The sequence below is a fragment of the Ambystoma mexicanum genome, chromosome 8 (genome assembly GCF_040938575.1).
Source record: "Ambystoma mexicanum isolate Mex_15411 chromosome 8, UKY_AmexF1_1, whole genome shotgun sequence".
Lineage (NCBI taxonomy): Eukaryota > Metazoa > Chordata > Amphibia > Caudata > Ambystomatidae > Ambystoma > Ambystoma mexicanum.
The window spans coordinates 447,136,409-447,150,137 of record NC_090929.1 but is presented as its reverse complement, the minus strand read 5'-3'; positions in this window follow the sequence as shown (position 1 = coordinate 447,150,137).

Here is a 13,729-nt window from a genome sequence, read left to right as displayed (position 1 = left end):
GAGTTTCCTCTTTGTAAGGAAGGCATGGTATCAAATAGTGATGACAGACACAAGTGATCACAGTTCAAGGGTGTGTATTGAACTTCAATGGGTTGTATGAACACCTATCTAAACCTAAATCTAAGGATGGGAGCAAGCTACGACCATCAAATAATAATAACGCAGCACTAGTCGAGTCTCTGTCGAAATAAAAGGGCCAATACTAATAAACATATTGTCAATCCTTACTTCTAAATACAAAGTCGTGTGGGACAATAGTGTATGCAAAAATAAAAGTGTTCAAGAAATAATATGTCAGGATACTTGAGCAGTTGGCTTCTCTTCCCACGTTTTTAGCATGGACCAAGGCAGCACGCTCGAGCTTCGCACACACACTGGCTTGTCTACCACAAGGATACAGTTCGAAGCATAGGTATCAGGGCCTTCTGCCAAAGCCTCGTTCTCAGTAACAGTCTCTTACTGCAGAGGACCTGTCATAACAAACAAGCACAAAAGTTCCTTTCTTATCAGGATTTTCACATTCACAAGTTCTCGCTTCCAGTGTTCATCATGGATCTCCCTCCATCAGGCTCGGACCCCTTTTGACCACAATGTTCACAATTGGTCTCCCTCAATCGGGCTTAGACCGTGGATCTCCCTCGTTCGGGCTATGGACCCCTTTAGCACAATATTCACATTTGGTCTCTCTCAGTCAGGTGCGGACCATGGATCTCCCTCCTTCAGGCTCAGAACCCTTTAGCACAATGTTCACAATTGGTCTCCCTCATTTGGGCTCGGACTATGAAACTCCCTTGTTTGGGCTCGGAACATTTATTCTCACTTTTTACATTTTCCTCTTGATCCTCGAAGATAGAAGACTTTAAACCGTTGTAGGAGAACTTTGATTCACACAATGTTCTTACCTATCTTCTACTTTCATTTCTGCCACTTCTTGGCTGGATACCTTACAGAGACCTTCGATTGAGCACCCTCGTGGTGCTGGACCATTCTGTCACTGTATTGCATCTTTCTCCATAAATGTTCAAACATCCATCAGCAATCAAGCTTTCCCCGCCTCTTTTATCACATGCGGTTCAATCTTCGTTCTTGCGCTCTTTATACAATGTTGTCACTTGCAATCTTGACTTCAACACAGTCTGATCTTGCATCGGTCTCCCCAACTCACCGGCTGTGTTGGTCTCTCTGGCACTGCTTTGATCTTGGAGCCAAGGACAGTACCACAACGGCTGCTGTTCCTCCTCGACTCAGTCAGCCATGCAGGAGGGCGCTGGGTATCTCTGACACACAATACAGGATTCTTCAGTCTGGTTTCCTGGCCTTACCCTTTCTAATCTAAAGGGTTCTGGAAAGTAACAGTTTCTCGCCGAAAAGGTCAAGGGTATCTCCCCCCCTTGCGTACTCTTCTTGGTTTGCTGTCTTTCTTCCATCATTCAACCACCGTCGGGAAAGTACAGTTCCTTTGTGTGCTTTGCCGCGCTCAGAGGGTTCTCTCGTGTTCCTCCTTTTATCTGTGTGGGGAAGTTTAATGGAAGTCTGGTGTGAGTGATTACCAGTAATTGCCTGACCTTGCCTGACCATAATAGTGGGACACGTCAGGTACAATACTCAGGTGTGAGTCTGTTTTCTCCCAGAGCGGATGTCCATGTGAAAGAGTTTGTGAAGGGAAAGACGGTGCGGGGGGGGGTAGAATTTCTAAATATCCTATTGACTAGGATGGGGTAAAGGTGTTACAGGGAGGGGGATACCGCGTCTCGCCATCAGGTGTCAAACTCCCCGAAAAAACCCTCACCCAGGTGATCCTCCCGCACTGGTCCACCCCCAGGAACTGGATCCGAAAGCAATGGCTGTGTCCTGGCCACATGGATGACATATCCCTGAGAACTACCGGGTGAGACACCTTCTAGTTTCTCACATCTTAAATAGATGTTTCAAAGTAACATACATGGTACCGTGTTAAAAGTTAGGGTGCCAGTTTATGTGTTCCTACAGATTATTATTCCACCGATGGAATTCGCCTCCACCATGCTCTTCTTTTGAACCGCTGACACCTCTCACCAGGCCAAGCAATTGCCATTTAGGATGCAAATTGGCTTTAAGGTGTAATAAACGCATATCTAATCCTAAATCTAAAGATGAGAGCAAGCTATGACCATCAAATAATAATAACGCTGTCCTAGTCGAGTCTGTCAAAATAAAAGGGCCTATACTAATAAATCCATTGCCAATCCTTACCTCTAAATACAAATAGTGTGCGAAACAATGTTATGCAAAGGAATAGTGTTCAAGAAATGATATGTCAGGATATTCAAGCCATTGGCTTCCCTTTCCCATGTTTTCAGCACTGGACAAGGTGGCACACTCGAGCTTAGCACAGTCTCTGGCATTTCTAGCACGAGGATGCAGTTCAAAACGTCAATATCAGGGCCTTCTGTGTCAAATTCTCTTTGCCATTCAAAGTCTGTTATTTCAGAGGGCCTGGTGCAACACTATAAACATTAAAGTTCCTTTCTTCTTAGGATATCACATATACAACTTCTCAGGTGATTTACTGTTGATCTTGGGTCCCCCTCAGCTGGGCTCAGACCCACTTTGACACAAAATCTTCATTTGGTCTCCCTCCGCTGGGCTTGGACCAAATATCTCACATATACAACTTTGCAGGTGATTTACTCTTCACACCGAGTACCCCTCTGCCGGGCTCAGACCCACTTTAAAACACAACCCTCAACTGGTCTCCCTACACCGGCCTCAGAACAAATTTCTCTACTTCATCAAGACTTTCGACTGTGAGCAGGATTTTACTTGACCTGTCGCAGGACCCCTTCGATTCACAATTACTCGCTCGCTTCTTGATATAAAAATGTTCTCAGTTCACTTTTGCCGCTTCTCAGCTGGATACCTTACAGAGACCTTTGATTGAGCACCCACACGGTACTGGACCACTCTGTCCAAGGTATTTCATTGCTTTTAAAGTTCAGTCACTCACCAGCAGTTCAACTTTACTTGTGTCTCTTATTACATGCGTTTTAACAATGTGCGTTTTAGCGCTTGCAAATAAATGAAGCCGCTTGCAACCATGGTTTTAACACAAACTGGTCTTGTATCGGTCTCCCCAACTAACTGGCTGTCAACAACTATAAGGAAAGTAGAGTCCAACAACAATCAGTTGTCTTCCTGACCCGTTCAGCCTGATAGAAGAGCCTGGGTTATTCCTTAACCCGGGCCTCCTCACTCAACTGAGCTCTTCCTCTTGATACACCCATCTGCTGTAGTCAAGGAGGACCAGACAGGGGGGTTGATCAAGCGAGAGAGTGGGTAGCAACACCGCTAAGCACCCAAGCTGCGAACAAGGTTATTTGGCAACCAACAGTAAAACAGAATGCAACTCTTGGTGTGTTTATTAACCTGATTTGATGGTACTTGGTAATGAGGAATTAACGACCAGGATTAAGGACCAGGTGCGCTGTTCTTTAGTACCTGATGTTAAGATAGGATCAATTAATACCCAGAGTATGGAGTCCCGATCCTATACTGAAAGAAAGGAACAACAAAAACAAAACCCCCTTATCGTGTGGCACGGTATTAAGAGAGTCCAGTATCCAGGTGTCCAGGAAAAGTAGAAGAGGGAAAATGGAAGACAACGATGGGGTAAAATAATGAACAGGAAGCTTAGTATAGGAAGCAAATCCGGTTGTAATGAGGGTCACTCTAGAGCCTGGTTGGTGCATTACGTAACTGCAGGGCGTCCCGAGTGCATGTACGAAACAAGGAAGTCCACTGAGGCTTTGTGGAACAGCTGGTAAGTAAGAACACACACACCGGGAAGAATATATGAGCAAACAATGAGCCGTGAGGCAGAGTAGAGGCTAGTCACACTGTGCGGGGAGGAAGTACCTGAACGAACTCTGAGAGGTCTGAGCGTTCTGCTGCACCGGAGAGACGTGCAGATCTGCCAGCCACACACAGCGGAACGATTCGTAGGAATTCCCCAAATGGGATATTCTGGATAATATGGCGAGGGTGGTTGCTTGTAGCATGGAGAATACTGTTGACAGCGGTTTCTTTTGTGTATAGTGTGCTGTGAATGGTGCAGTCTTCTGTGTACACATGGAGATCCAGAAAATTGATGGCCTGTTGATTGTAGTTGATGGTGAATTTCAAATTGTAGTCATTATTATTCAAAAAGGCATGATATTCTATTAGCTGTTGTTTCCGACCCATTCCATATAACAATGATATCATCAATGTATATCCCCCAAAAAGCAATTCTGTTGTTGGTTGTGAAGTCTGGATGTTGTCATGCAAATTGGGTTTCAAAATGTCCCATATATAGATTTGCATATGATGGGCGAATTCCGTCCCCATTGCTGTTCCCTGACCCTGTCTGAATATTTTATCTCCAAAACAAAAGATGTTGTTGTTCAGGGTGAAGTGAATCATTTCAAGGATCATCATGTTCTGATCTTGTAGTGAAACCGATTTAGTTTTCAGAAAATGTTCTGTTGTTGAGATTCCTCTGGTGTGAATGATGCTAGTATATAATGCTGTCACATCAAATGTTGCAAACCAAAAGTTGTCTTCCCAAAAGATGTTTTCCAATTGATTCAATGCATGTGTGGTATCTCTGATGAAATAACTCAAACTGGAGGCCAGGGGCTGTAGATATTAGTCTATGGGCCTCATTACACGGTATGCGGTAAGGGTTTACCGGTACCGCTAAGGGGACCAGTACCGGTAAACTCTTGCCGCCTTACTACGAGGTCCCTTTGCCGGACCCGACCTCAACGGCTAGTTTTACCAGCCATTAAGGAATGGGCCCGCAAAGGCACCTTGGTGCTAATTACGGTACCGCAATTTGCGGTACAGTAATTACCTCCTTCCCCATTCCCATTGAGCCCTATGGGGGAAAATATGGGAATGGGGAAGTGCCTTGGTGAATGGGGAATTACCGGCCCCGCTCACCTTGGAGTAGGCCGGTAATTCCACCATCCACCAAGGCGGACACGGTAAAATACCGGCGGCAACCATGACGCTAGTAGCACCATGGTTACTGCATACCGTGTAATGAGGCCCTATGTATTCTGAGATTCTTTCGCTAATGGACCCAATGCTATTAATGATAGGTCTATATTGTGGCAGAACAGTGAAAGGTTTATGGATTTTAGGCATAAATTACATTGTTGGGAGTATTGGGTGTGCAACATTCATGTACTCATATTCTTCACCTGAAATCAGACATTTTTCATGCCAATGTGAACTTATCAATTTCCATTCTGCTAGTAGTTTCTGACTAGGGTTCGTTTTGAGTGATTGGTAACATTTTGTATCATTTAAATGATTCATTGCTATTTGGATGTAATCTTCAATCTTCAATAGAACAATATTCCCACCTTTATCAGCAGTTCTGACTGTGATGTCATAATTTTCTTTCAGTTTTTTGATGGCTGATAGCTGGTTTTGTTTTAAGTTGTGGTTGATTTTGGCTTTATGGTTTTTCAAGTACAATTGTCTTGGATCTCCTTGGACCGCTTTTTGGAAAAGATCTATGGCGTTGTCTGTTGATTTAATTGGAGTGAAGTGAGATCGAGATTTAAGTTTGGTATGTTTTGCGAGGCCCAGGGTAATGTCTTGTTCATGCGCGAAGGATGTCAGCGTATGAGTATCCTCTTCTTCAGCTAAATTCAAAAGATTGATGGTGTTCTCCACATGTTCCAAAATGAGTTCTGAACATAGAGCTGTGGGGGGTCACTGTCTTTTTTTTGGTGTTATGCAGAAAACATTTTTTCAACTTAAGTTTCCTGCAGAACCGGTATAGGTCAGTAATAGTTCCAAAGCAATCATATGTATTTGTAGGACAAAAGGTAAGTCCTTTATTGAGTATTGAGATTAAATATTTTGGTAACACTTGATTGGTAAGATTGATTACTAGACTTTCCTCTTGGGTTGATTCATTGACCTGGTTTGTACACCATTGCTTTTGTCTGTTTCGTTTTCTTTGGTGATTGCCTTTTCCTCTGCAACCCCTCTTTGTCTTGACGTGTTGACTGTCGTGGTAAAACCCCATTTTGGGTTTTGTTTTAGGTTTGACCGTGTTTTCTTGAAATATCTGTATTCTTCTAAAAAAGAAGAGGTTGGAATAGGGTTTTGTGGGCCCTCAGTTTCCTGTCCCTCTTCTGGGATAGATTCTAATGATACTTGTTCTTATCCACTCAAAGATTCTGCCTCTGAGGATGGTGGGGTGGCTGTTGGTATTGGGTTAAACTTCGATTTCTGTGGAGTCTGAGGTTTGAGTTGTCTCCCTGTTGGTTTGTTGAAGGTGTACACCCGTTTGAACTTGTAGTCTAGCTTGTCTCGTAGGAAATGACGCTGTTTTTTAACCTTGATTTCTTGAGAGAATTTTTCAGTTATTTCATCAAGTATTTCATAATTTTTAAAGGTTTTTTTCAGGAATATTTAGTGATTCAATGCTCTCCTTAATTGTGTCAATATCTTTAATTGATTTGTCGTGTTGTTTCTTGGCATTGTCAATCAATTTCTGAATCATCTTTTGTGATGTATTTGTAAGTAGTTCCTCCCAATCCTGTAAGCTCTCAATGTCGTCCTCTTCAAGTGGTGGAAATATACATATTCTGAGACCTCTCGGTTTTCGTCCTACTTTGAGGTACTGTTCGAGTGTCGTTATTTCCCACCATCTTGATAGTTCAGATTTTAATAGTTTTTCTTGTTGTTGAAATAGAACTTTCAAAGATTTTGAGTTAGTTTTTTGTTCTGTGGTAGATGTTACTTTTTGGTTAGAAAATAGTGAGTCCGCCTCCTTATTTCTGTCAGAAAAGCAACATGACTTTCATTTTCTCAGTATTAATTGTTAGGTCATTTTCAGCAGCATATACGTTTCGAACATCCTCCTTGCTCCACTATAAGTATGATTGAATAGCACTAGGTCATCTGCATAAAGCAGGCAGGGTATTGTCTGTCCCCCCATTCTGGGGCTGCAACTAACCAGTGATGATAAGTGGAGGAGGTCAGACTTGCTTCACTCCCATGCCAATCTGAACTCAGGTTCTCGTAGTACATGCATCCTCTAGTCTAACTCGGCCCCTGTGTTATGATGTAGTCCCTTCATGATACTCATGAGCCACATGGGACAGCCCTAGCCTTCGTTTTTGACCCATAACTTTTCCCGGTTAACACTGTCAAAGGCGGCCCGGAAGTCAACGAAAATGGTGTACAAAGCCGAACCAGCGTGTGCCGAGGCCCTTTGAAACTATATGTCCATAGCCCTCAGATTATGGGTGGTAGAACTCCTTGGTCGGAATCCTGTCTGTGTAAATTGCAATAACTTTCTCTCATCCATTCACACCTGGAGGGCCCGCAGGACACATTTTCAGAAAATGTTCCCCGTGACAAACAGGAGAGACAACAGTCTATAGTTCTCTGGTATCAACCCATCACCTTTTTTTTGATAGACCGGGAAAAGTATAGATTGTTTCCATGAGGCTGAAATTTTCTGTAATAGGCATACCTGATCAAATAAGATTTTTAGGATCTTAGCCCATCTCTTGGGGTCTTTTTTAGGACCACATTAGAGAGTCTGTTGGGGCTATGACCCCTAGAATTCTTTAGCTTCAATATTATTACTTCTATATTGTCCTTGCTAGTCACCAGAGGCCATCCACCAGGTATATACTGCAGCACGGCTTTTCTTATGGGTCTACCATCTTTGTCCTTTACATAAGTTAGCCACTCACTGTCCTTAATTGGGTTCAATATTTTCTTCCTATTCACCCTCTGGTTAAAATCGACCATACATTACAATTTTTCACCACTTCTAGGTGCTCCTATCATAGTTTGTCATTGGCTGTTTTTGATTGAATACTTCCAGCGCTTAAGCCATGACTTGTATTCTTTCTTAATCGGCATGAGCAAACTATGCTTCTCGTGGTTCGGGCAGCCTAAATTACATACCGCATGCATTTTACACCTCTTTTCTCTTTTTGCGCCACAAATTTCATTTGTTTGCATTCTTATCAACCACCATTAAATTATCACCGGAATTAAGTCCCGTTTTGGTGGCAACATTTTATGCCACTCTTCAATTTCGTTAGGATTTAACCTGCCCAAGGACTCGATGTTGTCACCCATAAACTCGGCGAGGAACACACATGCCCTGTGGATACGTCCAGCAGTCCACCGTATACCGTTACCAGCATGGTTAGATTGGATGCCAGGACAACTTTGGGGAAGGAACGATGGTCATCTCACAGTAATAGGTCACTGTAATCATTCAATACCACATTTAATTCTGCTGTAGCCATGAGGCATACGTTATTCCCAAAAAAATAGTCCAAAGTGGCTGAGTTATTATTCCCGGCCCATGTGTAATGGCCCGGGATATTCCCCCTAGTTCTGCCATTCATGAGGGTAAAATGCCAATTCCTCAAAACATGTACCCATCGGTCTCCTTTGTCATTACTTATCCGCTGCATCATTTCAAATTTTTTAACAATGTGACGATAGGGTGCACACTCTTGATCGTCTTTGCACCGGGCGTTCAGGTCCCCACCCAAGATGATGCTCTGGTTATCATGGGATCCCACCATACCCCAGAATTCTCCACTAGTTGTGCATGTATTTCATCTAGACGTTTAGTATCAGGGGTTATGCAAACATTGATAATCAGCGCCTTCCCACTTTCAACTTTGGCGTCAGGCCACAATTCAACCACCAGCACCATACCCCCCGTGGAGGATGATACTATCTGGCGCAAGCCAATTGCCTGGCTCACTCCGATTAATAACCGCCCGTATGGTCTACACCTGGGACCCTTGTTTGCCATGACTTGATATAGGTGGTACCCTTCTACATACAGGGGACTATCAAGCCATGTTTCCTGGAGGAGGGTAACATCATAGTTAGCGAGTAGGTGTATGGACCCATCTCGGTGTATTAAATGACTGTGGCCCCTGGTGTTCCACAGTCATTTAAAGCACCCATGCTAGCGATCTGGTTGGTTCAATTCCCCCTAACAGGTTGCTCCGTGGTAAGCTCTGTGTTCCTAAACACTGGTAGCCGCTGCTTTACCTCAAGCCCAACAGCTCCATTTCCGTAGGCTGAGTAGGCTGTGTAGGGGACATCTAGATTTCTGCTTGTGTCCCAAGAGGCCATGTGTGAGGGTCTTTCTGTGTAAGGGTCCTTATAATATGAGTGTGTATCAAAAGCCCCTATGGGTTGGTCTTGACAAACTCAATTTAAGTGCCAAGTTATGTAAAACGTCTGCACATACACATAGCAATGACACAACAATTGGCGAAATAGATTTTATTAAATCCCAGTGTGTTGGACTGTCCCTTTTAGGGAGCTCAATTCTTAATATGTCTGTTGAGGTGATCAAAGCCAGCTGGGGTTTCGTCGATCAAAAAATGGACTTTATACTGTAGGGCAGCTCTCATCAAGGCACCCAGCCTTGATTGCACTGTTATGGTCAAACCTGGTAGGTAGTTATTAGGGCCGTGGTCCCATGACTCTGGTGGGCACTGAGTCAAAGAGGCCGGTTGGGTACTCCCGGACGGTAATATTGCGCGTGTCTGCCAGACTGCCATTACGGTATGTTCACTACGATGATAGAGGCCGCCAGCTGGCTTGCTGTCCTTTACCGACTTGTAGTCTGTTAACTGACTGATTGCTTGATTAGCCGTCTGGAAACCTGTGGCACCCTCAATAGCCGCTCAAGTAGTACCTGCCTTGGGACTACCCATGGTTTTAGCTGCAAGGAACGCCGCGCCTGGGCACATCCATTTGCCCAAGGGCACGTGAAGTATGACTTTCCATCTTGAACCATTGCCCTGAACTTTAACAAATGATTTTGGATTGTTGGGGGGCACTCCGACTATATGGTTAACTGACTATATGGGTCTGATCCACTAGGCTTGTTCAAAAAAGAAACTTAATTTTTACCTTTTGTAACGTTACCACTGGCCCCCTGCTGTGATTTCACAGGCTTCGTCACAGGAGTGGTGCTTTTCATCATAGAAATTTTGTTACACAGTACCCATTACCATCCAACAAAAACAGCTGTGGGCCCAATTTCATAGCAGGAGTAAAAGGTGTGACATCAGCCCTGAGTTAATACCTCAAGAGTGGAAAGGGGCACACACAGAAGATATTTGCTGCGTCCATGGTCAACAGAAACTTATCCTTTTGTTAGAGTCCAGATAAACAACTTTGGGAAGGAAATATGAGTGACAGCAGCCATAATTCCACAGCTATCGGCACAAATAAGGAATATGTTACTTACTTGTAACTCTGGTTCGCAGCATTGCTGTCTTTCATAGATTCACATGCTGTGAATATTCCGCGTTGTGAGGCTAGGAATCCTCTGTAACAATGAGCAGTTTAAACTTAAACTGAGAACTTTCAGTCACTTTTGTGCTCTAGTAGAGTCATTTTGGGTCATACTGCCCACAGCCAACAGGAACACCTCCCTTAAGTGCTCCCCTGTCGGCCATCTTCAGGTTTGGCAAGCGTAAACGAGTGGCAGTAAGAGCCAAAAGAAGAGCTATGCGGCGTAGGTTGAATGGTCGCATGTGAATCTGAAAGATACCAATGCTAGAGAACCGGAGTTACAGGTAAGTAACTTATTCCTTCTCCAGCATTGGATCTTTCATAAATTCACATGCTGTGAATAGAGTACAATTAAACAAAATCTGTGTATCCCTGTTGATTGTCTCAAGTGGATAAATTAAATAACTTACTATCACAACTCCTTTGTTCTTAGGAGTCTATGAATAATTAGTCTGGCAAAGCTCACCCACTTCTTGTAAAGAAGAAAAAAGATTTTTTTTATTTTGTATCCATTCAATGGTGTTTCACTTATACCAAGTGCAATGGGAAAAATGAACAATTCAATGGAGAACACAATCCAAATATGACTGAAACTTGTTCAAGATAGTGGCAAAATTCACAAACAATAGCAATGAAACCATCAAAAAAATATATAGATCATGAATGCTGCATACAAATAAAGAAAAAAGGAAGGCCCACATGAGTATACAGAGGCCATTTTTTGAAGATATGGGCAATTGGACAGAGTATATACCTAATCTACCACTTAACCTAGAGGTGGGGTCCTGTTGTCTTTTTGTTTGTGTCTTAGACTTGACAGACCCTAAGAATAGTTGTTGTGCCTGAACTGCACATTATTCTACTTGGTGGACCAGATGAATAGAGTGGGGAAAACCATTCATATACACAAGTAAGTGTAGTTCTGGATGTCCACGTTAGGAGTTGGTTACTTCAGCATGTATTGAAGCTGACAAAAGTTGTGGCTTGTTGTTTGTTTTATTTGCAGATATTAACAAGCATTATCTCTGAATTACATTGGGTGTCTTTGGACCAATAACATCCAGTAGTTGTCTTACAAAAAGTGGATATTTGATGACCCAGCCAATGTTGGGTAAGACTTCTCCCTTTCTCATGTTTTTTAACTGGGTGAGTTAGGGCGCCATTTTAGACATTAGCAACATCTAAGTTTGACTACCTATTGTGCACTAGGTTGGGCAATAGAGGAAACAGAGGCAAGGATTCTGAAACCAATTGGAACCTGCCAACTATAAACCATTGAAGGTTTAAGAGGCTCCGGGACAATTATTCCATGAGGATAGAGAGGTATGTGAATAACAATATACTTTGTACCCTTGGGGGCTAAGGTTACGAAATGGTTAAAGTAAAGTGACCTCTACAGAGATATTTGATACTAATTAGTGCCTCCTTTTTGATCTACAGGGTATCCCCTCAATGTTAGAAGCTACTTCGAATAGAATCGACACAAGACATTTTATACCCCTGACGAATGTCCTACATTCTGTGGGGCTGATTCATGGAATTATTTGCACCGAAAAACGGGGATTTGTGCGCCATTCTGCCCGCAAATCCCCATTTGTTAAACAGGGATTTGCGGTCAGAATGGCGCACAAATCCCTATTTTTTGGCGCAAATAATTCCATGAATCAGCCCCTGTGTGTTTAAGGGACAGAAACTTGTGCAAGTTGGGAACCTATTGAATACATCAAAGAATATGAAACAGACAGATTTTTCTGTGGCATAAGAATCTGTGTGCTAATTATTGACACTGTTTTGACCTTAGAAAAATCATATTATTAGGACCCACTTATACAGATATACTTCTTTTGCTTTTTTTTACTTTTGTATTTGTTTTATGTGATACGATCATTTTTTATGATTGTTTTTACTAAGAATTTCACTATATGTGAGTAATAAAATGTAAGTATATGCCAATGAAAAAATATGGAATGGTATTGATTGCCAGTTAGGATATCCATTTAGATAGGCACCTGTGGGTCATAGGACAACACCACACCAAGTCTTGTGATAGACACTAAGATAACGCAATGTAACGTAGGTATTTGTACCTTTACATAGACAGCATAGCTACATACTAATCAGGCACTCTGTATTGTGGATAACAATTGTGGTTTTTGCTTTGCTTTGTTTTATCAAATTTGTGCTCTTCATTAATTAATTTGTTGTCATTTTTCTACATTTGTATCTTGATCACATAACTGTTCTATACTGTTTGAACTTTGTAATCACCTGTCAGGTGATAAGCACGGGACACTTTATTAGGCATTCACCACTTTTTGTGATGGTTTTTATCAGAATATTTTAAACTTTTTCTCTGGATATATTAAAGAATATAATAATGTTGTTTGAATATATGCTATTGGGTTGTACTGTATCTGGTTGAATATTCCATGGGCATTGTGTTCCCATAGATCTGGTGGAATCTAATGAGTGGTACATTTCCGATACCCTAGTAATTCTAATTACTGAACCCTCTATAGACAAGGAGCTCTTGTTTCGTTAGGAGTTAGCCCGGGCCTGCCAGGAAGCGGGCTGACGGCCTGTTGACAGCATAATGAAATGTAGGCTGCAATCCATCTCAAAATGGAAGACTTTGATAGAGCCTGGAAGGTCCAAACGGGACAAACAATTGATGCGTAGCACGGAACAAATTAGTATGTGCCATATGGTACTTGAGGGCGTGCACCACATCCAGCGTGCGCAGCCAAAGAATACGGGCAGCGCCACTTGCTGTTTGAGATGGAAAGAGGACGGCACCTTAGTCATAAAGGTTGGGTTAGTACGCAGAATTGCCTTGTCATTGTGAAACGTCAAACAAGGCGGTTTTGAGGAAAATGCCTGGATTTCTCCAACTCGCCTGGCCAATGTTATGGCCACCAAGAAAGGAAAAGATGCCTAATGGATGCCTGGTGCACAGGCTTTAAAGGTGGCCTCATGAGCCTTGTGAGTAGCACATTCAGTTCCCAAGCTGGAGCTGTGCAACGGACAGGTGGAAAAGACCAGAACAGCCTACGTGAGAACTCCTTCACCAGCTGGCGGGACCACAGGGATGGCACCTCTGCTGAGTGTTTGTACCTGGAGATTACAGCCAGGTGCGTCTTGGTTGAAGAATGCATCAAACCAGACTGAGACAAGGACATATCTTCTGGCCAGATGGTCGGAGGTTGAAAATGATGGTTCCCGCACCACACCTTAAAACATTTCAACTTGCTCTTGTAGCAGTTTAATGTGGATGGAGCTCTTGCTCAGGCCAGGACTTCCTTGCAATCTTGTGGAAGGGACAGAGATCCACACTCTAAGAACACAGAAGCCATCAGAGTCCTGGTTCCTGGAAAGGCGTGTCTGGTGT